Source organism: Strix uralensis, chromosome 4 (genome assembly GCF_047716275.1).
Source record: "Strix uralensis isolate ZFMK-TIS-50842 chromosome 4, bStrUra1, whole genome shotgun sequence".
Lineage (NCBI taxonomy): Eukaryota > Metazoa > Chordata > Aves > Strigiformes > Strigidae > Strix > Strix uralensis.
This window is the reverse complement of record NC_133975.1, coordinates 25702790-25717186: the sequence shown is the minus strand read 5'-3', so window position 1 is coordinate 25717186 and position 14397 is coordinate 25702790. Positions and strand designations below refer to the sequence as shown.

General features: G+C 39.9%; 1 long non-coding RNA gene across 1 annotated transcript; it reads right to left on the bottom strand.

Annotated features, from left to right (window-relative positions):
- Positions 1–1337: 1337 nt before the first annotated feature.
- Positions 1338–13439, bottom strand: LOC141942537 (uncharacterized). The gene is made up of 2 exons (XR_012628658.1): positions 13333–13439; positions 1338–1654 (listed from the first exon to the last, which is right to left on the bottom strand). It is a non-coding gene; the product is annotated as an uncharacterized LOC141942537 (long non-coding RNA).
- Between the last annotated feature and the right edge of the window lie 958 nt (positions 13440–14397).

Here is a 14397-nt window from a genome sequence, read left to right as displayed (position 1 = left end):
CCACCTCCGGGCCTGGGTCCGCGCCAGGGCCGCCCCCCCCTCCGCCCCTCCCGGTCGGGGAGCCGGGGCTGCGGGTCCTCGCCTGGCGGGGGGTTCCCGTAACTGTATCTGCATTTCACCGCGGGCCGAATGTCAGCCTTTCCCGAGCCCTGCGCGCCAGGGACGCGGCGAGGGGCTGTCCCGGCAGCCCCCACGGGGCCAGGGCGAGTAGCCGGCGGGCCAGCGGGGATCCGCGCCGAGGGGCCCGTGCTGCGGAGAGGCGGCGGAGGAGCGCGGTTCCCAATAGTAGCGGCAGAAATGCGATAAAAACAGCACAGTTCGTTTGCGCTCACCAAACCGCTGCCTCCCTCTCTGTATGGCTGACTGGGGAAAACCAACGCTGCTTTAAAAGCGTGGCTTTTCACGGGCGTTGGGCTAAGGCTACTTAGATTTCTTTTCAAAGACAATATAATTGAGGGATGATCTCAGAAGAACCGTAATTTGGGATACAGATTATAAGCAAAATACGGACATAGAGTCAGCTACTTTGATGCATTAGCTGTGTAGGTGGTATCTTCGTTTACTGTCTGTAATGTGATAGTACGGAAAGGACCAAACCAAGGACCCAAAAAAAGTGTTTAGCCATGTCTGGTTTTTGACATCCTAACAACAGTGTAGCCAATACTTCCCATAATAAAAATATGAACAAAATGCATTCACCTGGAGGTAAAGAGGGAAACAGCCCGGAGAAATTCAGTTTCCAGCTTTCCTCCTCTGTTGGTCTGTCTTGTACACTCCAGAACAAGCTGAATTCTGGCATGCAAGGGGGGATATTTCAGTGAATTGACCTATAACTGTTTTTTTTAGTGTTTAGTCTCAAAATTCAGAACTTAATGTGACTTCTGTTTCTCTTTTAATTACCGAGTCAACCATAGGAAGTTCGTTATGGAAGTCACAGTCACAGTGCTCTACTTCTGCTAATTCTGCGCAGCGTGGCCTCACGTCACAGCCCCCTCAGAGAGATTACCCAGATGAATCCTGGATGATTCCTATTCCATGCTGAGAAGTTGGCTGACTCCATTCCCACTATTGTGGGCTAAAAATCCCATTCTTAAAAAGAGCTTGTTCAGTATTGTGAAGGTGTTATTATGTTGAAGAATGCTTTTTGTTTTTTTGTGAATAAATTTTCTATATATTACAACCTTTCTAGTTGGAGCTGCTCATTATTATCAGCTGAAACATATTATGTCTACGTGTTATCATTTATACATTAAACCACATATTAATGGCATGTGTGACTGATTAGAATAATGAGTACTAATTGGGAAAATTTTCGCAGAAGTAACGACTTGTACAGATATTTGGAAACCTTTCAAAGTTCATTAATATGTTACCAGAATGCATATGAACAAGAGAAATGCTACACATCACTTCCAAAGATGTTAATGAATATCCTTCTGCACTACTGATCAGTAAAAATAACTATTGTCACCCTTCTGGAAAAACTCTGAGATGAAAGATCAGTGGAACCAAAGAATAAGAAAATCAGACAAAAAGATATGTTGTCTGGCCACTTTTGGAATCATCTGTCTTCTCTAGCACTTTGGTAATGATCCTTCAGCAGCAGCTTCTCTGGCCTCTGCATCTCTCTGGCTGGACACAGATCTGCCCTCAGCTGCAAAATTGGGAAAAAAAAAGATAACTGAATTTCACTCAGGAAAATAAATTGTGTTCTTCCTGCCAGAATTAAAGAACAGTTAATACTGCGTTGATTGAATAATTATTACAGCTTATAGCATAATGTCTTTGAGAGAAGCCTGAGTTGCCAAGCTGTTGCTCTGTCTAAACAGTTCCTACAACTTAGCTTGGGCTTTGGCTGGAATCCCCTGAAGATGCCATGATAAGTCCCTATGGCCAGTTTGATTTCTTACAACTTTTTGGGCAGAAGTGTAGCCCAGAGAACACTGAACTCTCTTTCCTGCATTACAAGACATCTGGCATCAGCTTCCCAAAATACTAAAGGAAACAGCCGTCTTTCACAGAATCATTCAGGTTGGAAAAGACCCTTGGGATCATCGAGTCCAACCATCAGCCCTACTCTGCAAAGTTCTCCCCTACACCATATCCCCCAACATCACATCCAAACAACCCTTAAACACACCCAGGGATGGTGACTCCACCACCTCCCTGGGCAGCCTATTCCACTGTCTGACCACTCTTTCTGTGAAAAATTTTTTCCTAATGTCCAGTCTGAACCTCCCCTGTTGGAGTTTAAAGCCATTCCCCCTTGTTCTGTCACTAATCACCTGTGAGAAGAGACCAGCACCAACCTCTCTACAATGTCCTTTCAGGTAGTTGTAGAGAGTGATGAGGTCTCCCCTTAGCCTTCTCCTCCTCAAACTAAACAGTCCCAGCTCCTTCAATTGCTCCTCAGAGGATTTGTTCTCCAGGCCCTTCACCAGCTTCGTTGCCCTCCTCTGCACTCGCTCCAGCACCTCGATATCTCTCTTGTATTGAGGTGCCCAAAACTGGACACAATACTCCAGGTGTGGCCTCACCAGTGCAGAGTACAGGGGGACTATCACCTCCCTACTTCTGCTGGTCACACTGTTTCTAATACAAGCCAGGATGCCGTTGGCTTTCTTGGCCACCTGGGCACACTGCCAGCTCATGTTCAGCTGCTTGTCAGTTAGAACCCCCAGATCCTTCTCTTCCAGACAGCTCTCCAGCCACACCTCCCCAAGCCTGTAGCGATGCATGGGGTTGTTGTGGCCCAAGTGCAGGACCTGGCTCTTGGCCTTGTTGAAGCTTATCCCGTTGATGTTGGCCCACTGATCCAATCTATCCAAGTCTCTCTGTAGAGCCTCCCTGTCTTCATGCAGATCGACACTCCCACTGAACTTGGTGTCATCTGTGAACTTACTGATAATACACTCTATGTCCTTATCAAGATCATCAATAAAGATGTTGAACAGAAATAGTCCCAACACCGAGCCCTGAGGAACACCACTTGTGACCGGCCACCAGCTGGATTTACCTCCATTGACCACCACTCTCTGGGACCCTCCATCCAGCCAGTGCTTGGTCCAGCAGATCGTATGCTCATCCAGGCCATGGACTGATTGCTCTGGAGCATCAGGGGCAAGGCGCTTGCTGATCAGGAGCTTTTCCCTATCTTTTGTCAGTCTCTGTCTGAAGCTGAGCTAGACCAAGTGCCACAAAGAGAGCTATAAGGAGTGGTTTGAATTTCCCTGCTCAACTCTGCAGTACAGGCCAAGGTAGGAGGAAAATCCCTGGGTATGGTATGCACAGGGAGTATGTACGGCAGGCGTACTGAGGCTGCTGAGCAACGCCAGGTCACTGTGGTGGTGGCATACACAGGAGGAGGAGCAGACAATCTGGAGCCAGGAGAGTAACATGCCAATCTTGCCAAGTTCTGAATATGAACTCCTGTGAAGGATATAACTGTCCAGGCACTTTCCAACAGTGTTTCAATGGGAACAATCTGAGCATCCCTTTTGTCCCATGTTTAAAGGATGAGGCAAATGGGGAAGGGGCTGCCCTTGTGAAAATGTCACTGAACTTCTGCCATGCTTCTTAAAGGCAGGAGAGAAGCAACCACAGAAAAAAACCCAGCATTTGTGTAAGTGAAGAATGATATAGCCACTAAGATGTTGACTTTGCAAAGCACCCTGACAAAGTATCACCATTGACTGAACTGAAGGAGTGCTGGCAGACAGGAACAGGTCCATGGAGCATTTCTTCTTTCTCCTGAGTGCCTTAGGTTGACTATAAATCAAAGATTTTCTTCAGGATGGAGGAAAATGGTCATCAGGATCCATCACAGCGTAGGCTCAGCTGTGTCACTGAGAACCTGTTTGAAAGTCCTTACCTAATACCTCCTGTGACTGCTTTGAAGAGAGTGGCCAGAACCATGTAACTTGTGAAGTGTCACAGTCCTAAAAACTTCATGATTTAATGGGACTAGAAGAGGCTGAAAAAAGGAAGAACAGCCAACTGCTGCCTGCAGTTGCTCCTGTGATTAAAATAATTTTCATGCAAACAACACAATGTAAATGGTTTCAAAATACCAGATATTCTAACAATTAGATCTTTCCTAGACACTCTCCCAGAAACTGAATTTCCAAGAAAGAATTAGAAAACCAACAGTATTTCATGAGAAGCCATAGATACTGGGTTGGAGAAAAGTTATATTTGTTTGACCACAGATCAAAAACCAGATAAAACGGAGTCATACCGGATGGAGTCTGTTTCCTTTCTTTTCTCCAGCTGTTACTAAACCCAACTGAAGCTAACAAAATAAAAAACAAAAGTTAAAAAACAGCCAATGAAACAAGTAAATTTGCTGACTTTTTACTCTCTTTCTGGGAACTTCAAATACTTGAAACTTCTTTAAAACATGTGGAACCATTACTAAATTCAAATTAATGCTAGAATTTCAGAATGGGGTACTTAAAGCATCCCTCTTCACCTACACTTCCTGAAGCATAAAGCTTAGATGAATAATTAATATTGTCATTTGGGCTCAGTATGGGTGCTGCAGCACAGGCTTTCATCCCACTATGAACTAAATAGCATGTGCTTGTTAACTGTGTTATTTCTTTAGCCATAGCACCATAGCAGTAAACTGCTTTATTTAACTTGCAGATAGGAAGAAAAATTAGCAAAATTATCACAATGGTGCTCATCAGTATTTTCTGGTAAGTTTTGAATTTTATGCTGTGAGGGTTTTTTAAAGGGCTTAGTCCAACTTTGAGAGAACCAGTCGGTGTGTGTGGTAGTTAAATAACATAATTTCTTCTCAAAGCATGCCAGTCCATGAACATGCCTGCTCTCTGAAATAAACAAAACCACAAACAACAACAAAATGACTGTAAAGCTTCAAAATCACTCATGGCTGCAAGTCAGCCACAACACAGGACATCTTTGGACCATGTCATGCTGTTCAAATTGTATTTCATGGAGCTAATGCTGTGTTGGGTAGAAAAGTAGACTGTAGAGACAGTCTTATTGGTCAGTCAGAAAGACCAAGAATCAGTCTGCAACCTTCTGGAGAACTTTTAGGCCCACAGGCCTTCTGCTGGCACAGCAGATGTTACTACTACAGATTGCTCTCTAAGCACAATATAACTACAACAAAAGAGAAATCCTGAAAGAAATTTAAAGAAGTTTGAATTTCAACTCAGTCTAAGGTCACAGACAAGATCATTCCCAAGTCAAAACAGCATGTGATTTCTGTAATTGTCAATAAACATGGCATTTTGATAAATTATATATTTGATGCTACTTTTCTGGCTGATGAAAGAGGTTTATCTAACATATCTATTACATATTTTTTGGTTGTCATTTGGCTGTAAGCTGCAAGGAAGGCTATTTGTTGCACCTTGTAAGGTATTTCTTTGTCACAGTTTTCACACTGAAGAGTGTCACCACTGGAAGGAAATCCAAGGAAGAAAATGTAGGGAAGAAAGTAGAAGGAAGAAAGGAGAAACAAGTATGGAATACTGGCAGATAGTTGTTTTGTCCTCTTCTGGTGGGTGCTTAACAAGGTGTGAGCAAGGCTTTGCACTTGCTGTCATGTGCAGCCACCCGCCATAGGAATAGGGGCACTGCAAACATAAGAGATGTGACAAGCAGTTAATGGTTTGATGTAGGCATATTTTCTCTCTTTTTGTCAGTGCCCACATACCAATTTGTCAGATTCAATGTGTTTCAGTTAACACCTGAAATACAGATAGCAGTGACAAGTTAGAAGCCAGCAATGTCTTGCATTTTCAATGCCTCACATAAGTTTAGCACTAACTGTTAGCACAAGTAATTATTTGTGGTTCTTCAGGTAACAGATGTGTTTGCTGTGTTACAGAATAAAAGGCACATTTATAAAGGCTGGTGTAAGCTGATGAGATCTGCCAAAGAGCTAACAAAAATCTGAAGCTGTTTAAGTCATAGACTACTTGGCCTTACATATGTTATCTTAGAAATTTCATAGACATCATAAAAAGATGTTTCCTAGGGAAACTTTCAATATAACATACAATTTTGCACATGCTGAAACAACATGAGAGATTACCAGTTAACTGTTATCAATAAGGATTTTTAAAAAATCCAGTTATCTACAGCTATAGTTTGTGCAGGGGGGTTTTATCAATGTGTATAAATACCTGAAGGGAGGAAGCAAAGGGGATGGAGCCAGGCTCTTTTCAGAGGTGCCCAGTGACAGGACAAGAGGAAACAGGCACAAACTGAAACACAGGAGGTTCCAGGTGAACATTAGGAAATACCTTTTTACTGTGAGGGTGACTGAGCACTGGTACAGGTTGCTCGGGGAGGTTGTGGAGTCTCCATCCTTGGACATATGCAAAAGCTGTCTGGACACGATTCTGGGCAACTGGCTCTTAGTGGCCCTGCTTGAGCAGGGGGGTTGGGCCAAATGAGATCCAGAGGTCTCCTCCAACCTCAACCGTTCTGTGATTCTGTGATACATGGGATGTTGTACGTTCTAGCAAGGAACCTAAATTTTTCATTGCTGACTTTTGCATTACTGTGATACAGCTGTACAGAAAATGTGTGAAATGCTAACAGAAAGTGAATGTCACAGTCAGTGATATTTTCTTGTTATATATGCAGATATTACATTTAAACTTTTCTACCCAGTTCCCCCACTTTCTCTGTGCTTTTAGTGCATAACCATTCTCCATTTACTGCTGATTGGGACACAGCAATTGATATTTATGGTACCTACAGAAAGAAAGAAAAGGACTATAAATTATAGCGTATTACAGCTAACGAGTTAAAGTTAGCTGTAGGTTCTCACAGCTTAAAGTGCACACATGTCCTACCTTTGTACAGTCTGAAAATTCCAAGGTATTTTATTAGTTTCCACTTTCATCACTAGCTTGAAATACCAGTGGGAGGCAGGAGAGAAAGCTTTGATTCTATAGCACAGATTGACTGGAAAACTGCAGCGCACATTGCACATTTCAAAAAGCACATATAGCCCTCAGAAGGGGATGTTGTCTTAAGTAAAGCACTGTTCTTGTAACCTGATGAGAGGCAGGGGGGCAAACAGGGGAAGAGAAGGAAGGATGTAGTGGATATTGTATTCCTGGCTTGAATTTTAGTATTTATTCTCCACTTCTGTTGTCTACCAGCTAACCCAAGGATTGTCAGGCTATTTTATATTTCCTCTTGGAAATTTCTTCTCCATTGTTTATTGTAAGCCTCTTGTTCACAACTGAAAGTCTTGTCTAATTTCCACTGTTTAGCATAAACTCCTGACCTCTGGCAGGCAGGCAGATCTCAGATCCTGTGGCAGCTGAACTACTAAAACGTGCTTTTTCTGTTTTGTTCTAGACAGCATCCAGTTCAAGGACAAATTAACTTACGTTTGTTCAACAGATAGGACAAAGTTAGAGCTAATGCCAGTTCTTTTCAAGTATATTTTGGATTGTTGCCCTTCTCTTAGATGTTGCTTCACTTTTAAAGCTCAAAAATGCAAGTTTAAGTGAAAAATAAAAATAGTCTGACTAATAAACACATGATCTTGAACTCACCCTTTATGCAAATGATTCAAATTATTCTGTGACAAAAGTGAAGTATTTAATGCTTTGGTTTCACAGAATTAAAAAGTAATATGCACAGATTATTTTGGCCCAATTCCTTTATGAGTGGGGTACACTATTTTTATCTATGTTCTTCAGGTCTGTTGTAATTGTAATTAAATTTTCTTCCCTTATTAGGTAAATTTCTGAATACCTAGGTAGACTTACTAAGCCTACAACTTGATTTGGACAACACAGTTCTGTCTGTTACAGAAATGGGATTGAGAGTGATTCTGACAGTTCTCTCGCCCTAAATTATGGAAAGGTTTCCTTAACCAGTATTAGTTATCCAGAGTAGAAGTAAAGAAATCTAAAGTGGTTGCAGCATAAATATACTGGATAGATATTTGCCTTAACACCAATAAGTTATGAGGATTATGACAAGTTTCCCAAAAATGTTAAGCTTCTAAATCCAACTTTAGACTTTTAAGTAAGCTGTTTCTCAAAAGTGCTGAACCTGCAGCAGTTCCCATTGAATGCTCAGGCTTGTAAATGCATGACTGAGAGGCATGATGGCAATATCAAAGGGGAAAGGCGGTTGCTTTAAAAAAACTGGCATAGTATGCTTTTGTAATATACAGCTACACTCCACAGTTTACACCACCAAAGTTGAAATATTTGTTTTACAGCCAGCAAAACTGAGCTCACATGCAAAAGATTTATCTGATGTCCCATTGATTGAGGAAATAGTATCTAAAATATGGAAAGTTAGTAGCTTCACATTTGTGCTAGAAAGCTGCTCTAAGAAGAAGGTAACACTAAATGCCCTACCTTGCTTTTCCTAAATAAATAAAAAAAGCTGCAATTAAGAAGCTGATTTAAAAGAGTTAGACTCTTACTAATGTAGAGTATTTATTCTTGGTAGAAGAGATAAAGCATATCCTACTGAAACCATACAAGCACTCAATGAAAGACGATACTGAGAAATTTGTATAGCAGGTCTTAAGATGGCTTCAAACAACTTGGAGATTGAACTGCAGCTGCATTTTTGAACTTAAAAAAGTTTTAGTTAAAATGTAACAGAATAGTTAAAAAAACTAACTAGGTTCTTCAAAAGCTTTTATTATTTCTAGTCATGTCATGATTTAATAGGAAAAGGATGCCCTCTCTTGGTCATAGCAGAAATAATTACAGAGATACTGCTGTAATAGTTGAGATAGAACTGCATTCTCCATGTCGTGCCTTGTAAAAAATCCCCATGTTTCTGCCAGGTAGCAATTGTTTCATAATTTAGTGTAGTCTTCCTGTAATTTGAGGGCAGGAGTTTCCTCTACTTGTCTTTAAAATTGTGCAATAGAAAACAAATGTCAGTGAATAAAAAATATCTTGACTGTTCCTTATGCTGTTACAATATTCCTGTTTCCATGACGTTCTATTATCAAGGAATGAAAAGAAATACTGAGAACATAACAGGACCTCCATGCATTTGGAAAACTACCATCTTTCCTATATCCCATTTTGCTTAAAACTTTAAGCTGAAGTTGTATTCAACTAAATTTTACTGTCTGAACTCCTATTGTTAACATATAGAAAACTTAAGTAAATTAACACAGTAATAATCTTTAGTAAAGACTCTGAAACTTCGCTATGGGTCTAGGGGTTTTGTTTTGCTTTCTACCTTTCGTGACCAAATTGTTGAAAGGAATTAATGTTGCCACCTCTGAGAACAATTTGGTTCTGTAGTCATTCCTGTATTAATCAATTTTTCTGGTGTCATGTACTTGCTCGGTAAATGCAAATATCTCACTAGGTATTTGGCTTGATGCCTTCACTGCTTTAGAAATTGTTTGGAGATTGGCTTTCTGATTAGCATAATTATGCTCATTTTTATTCCTGGTTTACTTGCCAAATACTCAGACTCAAAGCTACTTCCTGCTTGTTCATATTTTGTGGGTGATAGGCTAGTCATAGGATGCTTGTTTTTCACGGCAAGATTGAAATGATACATGATCAAAAGAAGTAGTATTATAATGTCTTGCAATTCTACCCCATGTCCCAGAATGGGAATGCATTGAAAAAGTTTAAGTGTGTTTGATTTAAACTATAGTTTCTTTCTTATAGAACAACAAAAGCTTCATAACATCACAAACAGTAATTAACTCTTTGCAAATAACGCTATAAGCAATTCATAATAATTGCCTCCTCTAGCATAATTATCTGATACCAGTAAGAGATATGTCTGCCTTGTCTAGGGATGTATGATCACCATACAATTAGATCTATATTAGGAATTGATAGTTCATAGTGTAATGCTTCGGATCATATGGTAACCAAACCTTAAAAAAAAGACTAACAAAATAATAAAAAAAGAAGTTTACAAAAGCTTTACTCTTGAGGAAGGAAAGCACTTCATAGGCAAAAAATGTACTTGCAGATAGAGATGGGTAACAGGAAAAGAAGAAGCCCAAGTCAAATTCCTAAGAAGTTTGTTTGAAACCTCTTAGGAAAATATGACATGGTACAAAACCAGCACTGCAGAAACCCTTCAGTACAGGCTCTGCAAAGGGAGCAATATTATTGATTCTGAAGGACTATCTTTCCATTCCTAGTTGTGTTAAAATCAGATTTGTCCTTAGAATATCTGTTTGGGTCTGAAGCAGCATTAACTTTCCATTTAGCATATGAATCACTCTGAAAAAAGGGAAAAGTTTTATTAAAGTGAGAAGGCTGTTAGTAAGGAAGTAAGGAAGAGACAGAACCACAGTATTAAGTAACATAAAAGCAAGTTAACTAATATATAGTTTACACTTCTGGACCCAAATTTAAAGCTTTCATTTGTCCACAAACAAGCGCCAGATAACCCAGGACAGCTCTATTTGAGGAGGCATTTATTGCCACTTCTGTAGTCAACAAAGAGGCCAGGATGGCTTGGTGGCTCTACAGTATGTTTGCTCTGTTGACATGGAAGAGCCCAAATCTGATGACATGTAGACAGGCCACAACTGCCATTCAAACCCTCTTTGGTGAATGAACTATAGGTATTGTGCACCAATGACAAAGAGAGAGAACAAAGTTTCTGTAGGTGCCAGCTGATGACTATATTGGATTATGAAGCTTTAACACTGCATTCTGAAACCTGTTCTTTATTACAGCACTCTACTGTAACTTTATTGTACATACTGCTGGTGTATTTTAATACAATATTAATGTAGAGAAAACTGTACAATTTCCTCTATAGATGGAAATATTTGCTGGAACAAAGTCTTCCTGACAAAAACGCCATTAAAGAATTCTCAAGCAATTCAGTGTCAGTAAGATGAGATGATGCTTTTCTATTTAAAGACTTGCTTTAAAGCAATAATCTGTTTTATAAATTAAAAGGTTAGTAAGTATGAAGTAAACTGGAAGAATAAATCCCATATATAGCAAATACACATGGGCTCATCATCAGTGTGGGCAAGCACGAAGCATGCCATGCAGGCACAGACAACCGTTCACATCTTTCTTTTCATGAAGCAGCAGTATGTGAGCTCAGTCACACACCAGATACTGTTAGCAAGAAGACTTACTGAACACACTATTCTAAATTCTTAGCTGAAATGATTAACTACACCATTCAGCTCATGCTCTAAAACCAATGCAGATAAATACACAGACACAAGTCACTCAGTTCCTCATGTACAAACTTTGAATCATGCAATAGCTGCAGTTTTCTTAGTACATCCCAAAACGTGTGGCACATAAATTTTGGATATTTACTTTTTAAACACACAGCCTCTGATTTTCTTCCCTTCCCTATATTGTGTGAGGAACTTCTACTACTGTTAGCATACATTGCAAACATTGTTAGCAAACATTGCAGCAAATTTAAACTCTAGACAGTACAACACAGTACTGAAGAGGTAAAAAATAATCACATAACCCACTGCTGAGTACAAAGGTGTAGTACTTTTTCATAAAGTGCTGTAGGACAGGACAGACAAGAAAATAAAGCAGCATAGTAAGTTTGCAGCACAGCTAACGTTTTGTAGTTGCCTAGATAGATAGATAGATAAAGAGTCATCACTACATACAAGTTTCATCTACAGTACTCCAGGCTGTAATTAGAGTTTTGACTTTCAGGACTTCTGAGCAATTTTAAATCTTAGTATAATATTGCAGGTTATCATATTTCTCGTTTCATAAAACTTGTATCATCATAGCTATTATAAGTCTTTCATAATCAGTCTTAATATCAGTAACTTCACTGAAAAAATATAAATAGGACAAGCAGCATTTTTCTGTGGGAGCAAGTCTTTAGGAAAAAATTGCAGAAGTTACCACAACTTTTTAAAGGGTAAACCCCTTTCTGCTCAGTATTTCAGAAAACATGTTCACCTAATTCTGATCATTTGTTTATGGGTGTGCTACACTATAATTGAGTGACTTAAGAGAGTTCCTTGAATTACTACCTATTTTATGAAAAAATAGCAATTTTTAATCTTATAGCTGTGGAGAATAAGATAGCAACCACTGACAATTAAACCAATTTAAAACCAATGCAGTTACTCAGATTTGGTTTCTATGCCACTGAAAAAAAAATTTGCTCTCTCCATTCTCAAAAGCAAAAGGTTCTTATATAAAAAGTAATGGAATAATGCGAAGAGTATCAGTAGTCCCACTTTTGTGTACTAAAAAGAAGGACCAACGTAACATTTTTGGATCACATTTTTCTGACAAAGAGGTGGAGATTTTTCTTGATTGGTCCCTTTTCTAGGTAAGGCAACAATTTACGTTCAAGACAATACTCAATCTTAGCATTGGCTGACAGCCACCACACTTCTGAAGATACCTGAAATATCTTCATTTTGTTGTCTACTCATTACAATAAAATTTTAACTGGAGCTCTGGACAAGCTAATTTAATGTGGCACCTCTGCTTCTTTTGGTTTAGAAGCTTATTCTGGTGTGAACCTGATGGCAATATTGAAGATAGCAAAGCATGTGTATTTGAAGTGCTGTGAGAATGACAATGACAATTAGCTAAGTTTGAAGGGTGGCGGTAGATAAGAGAGGCATTCAAACATAAAATGGTTTCTTTCTTCCCTGACTCAGAAGTGACTCATTAGAGATTAAATTTTGCCTTATGTTGCCTATACTTCCAGGACCTAAATTTTACCAGCTAATTTCTAATGATGAAGTGACTTATTTTTAGCTGACAGAAGATCCCCAGAGAAACAGTGAGCCATGATTTCCATTTCACATTTACTGCAAGACTTAGGAGCTATGTAGGATCCTTCTGGGTTGCTGTGATGGCTTAGAGGTTCCCAGCAGGTCAGCCAGCACTGAGGCACCAAATACAATGTCAATAATGCCGTTAAACACATGAAGAAACTTTACTTGTCAAAGAAAAGAAGATGCGCTGACCATAGCACAAACAAGCAAACAAAAAAGCGCCTCTCTATCATTATTTGGGATATTCACAGGTATAGCCATTTGACCAGACAGACTAATATAAACCTACAAGAGTCAGAAAATAGAAAAAAGGGTTGGAAGAAAGAGAGTGGGACTGAGCGAGACAAAATTCCAGGTGTCAATAGGGCAGTTCTCCACAGAATTATTTACTATAGATAGATTTATCATCCACTGGTAGTATTACAGCCCTCTGAACACAGAAACAGTCAGCAATATAGCTTTACTTATCTGTACAACAGGGGGGGGGAAACCACAACAATGCAAAAGGAGCAAAAATAATCCCTTTCCCCACCATATTCACCACCCTAAGTTAACCTGAAAACACTATTATCCCCTACCTGAAAAGGCTTGTAAGCTGCATGACAGGCAAGAATCACATGCCAACATTTCCTCAGCTGACAAAACCACAAGCTCTTGGCATGGCTGTATTGGAGCTGGTAACCTTCTCGGCTGCTAAAATAGATCTGTGTTCCTATTTTAAGGTGCAGAGCTCCTTGCTCTGCAATGCTCAGCTGAACTGATCTTGATATGTACCCTTATTTATGTGCTGTCTACCTTAGCAAGCAGCGGTGGACTTTGTGACTAGAAAGTGCATCAGTCAGATGTCCTGTGCAAGAGTCAGAGCTTTGTTGGGCTCTTTCAAAAGTTACAACCTAAACTGGTTAGTGATTTTATGAAGAGACAAACATGCAGTCACAATCTCACCTCCTTTGCTGAAGCAGAATGTCCTGCTTCAGAAAACCTCTGATTTCACTCAATAGTTCCCAAGTTTTGTTCTCATTCATTCTCATGGGTTTCCTCAAACACTGTAACGTTGTTTCCATGTCAGCTTGAGCAATGAGGACCACTGACAGTGTGCCAATTAATCATCTCTTGCTCCCCTTCCTATTACTCTGATGACATCGTTACTTTTTTCCAGCTCTGATACTATCAGTGGCCTCAGAAGAAACAGCAAAATTTATCTGTATAATTTGTCTCCTAACAGCAAAATGCAATTCAAACTATTGCTTACTCTTCTGCTAGATTTCAGCTGCTTTTCAACTATAAATTGCATGAAAGGTGGAGTAAAAAGCTGGGTTGCTTTTAACCACAAATGTGAATCTATGGCAAATGCCAACTTCACTAGCATGTCTTAGACTCTAACTGCTACTGCAGTTACTCTGAGCTGCCCAAGGGGCCAGTCCTCCTCCTGCATCCCAGTCCTTCTGCATCCCAGCCCCCCTCTAGACCATAACCAGTCTTTTCATCCATGCAGGATGAAAGGCTGACAGGGAAGCAGCGTAAACTACCAACACTAAGTTTACAGAGTGTTACTACCTGGCAGTGTTTTCTCTTGACAGAATTTACACCCCTGTTGGACTCTAATTTTGCTCTCGAAAAAGGGTATTTCATATTTTAAAGGG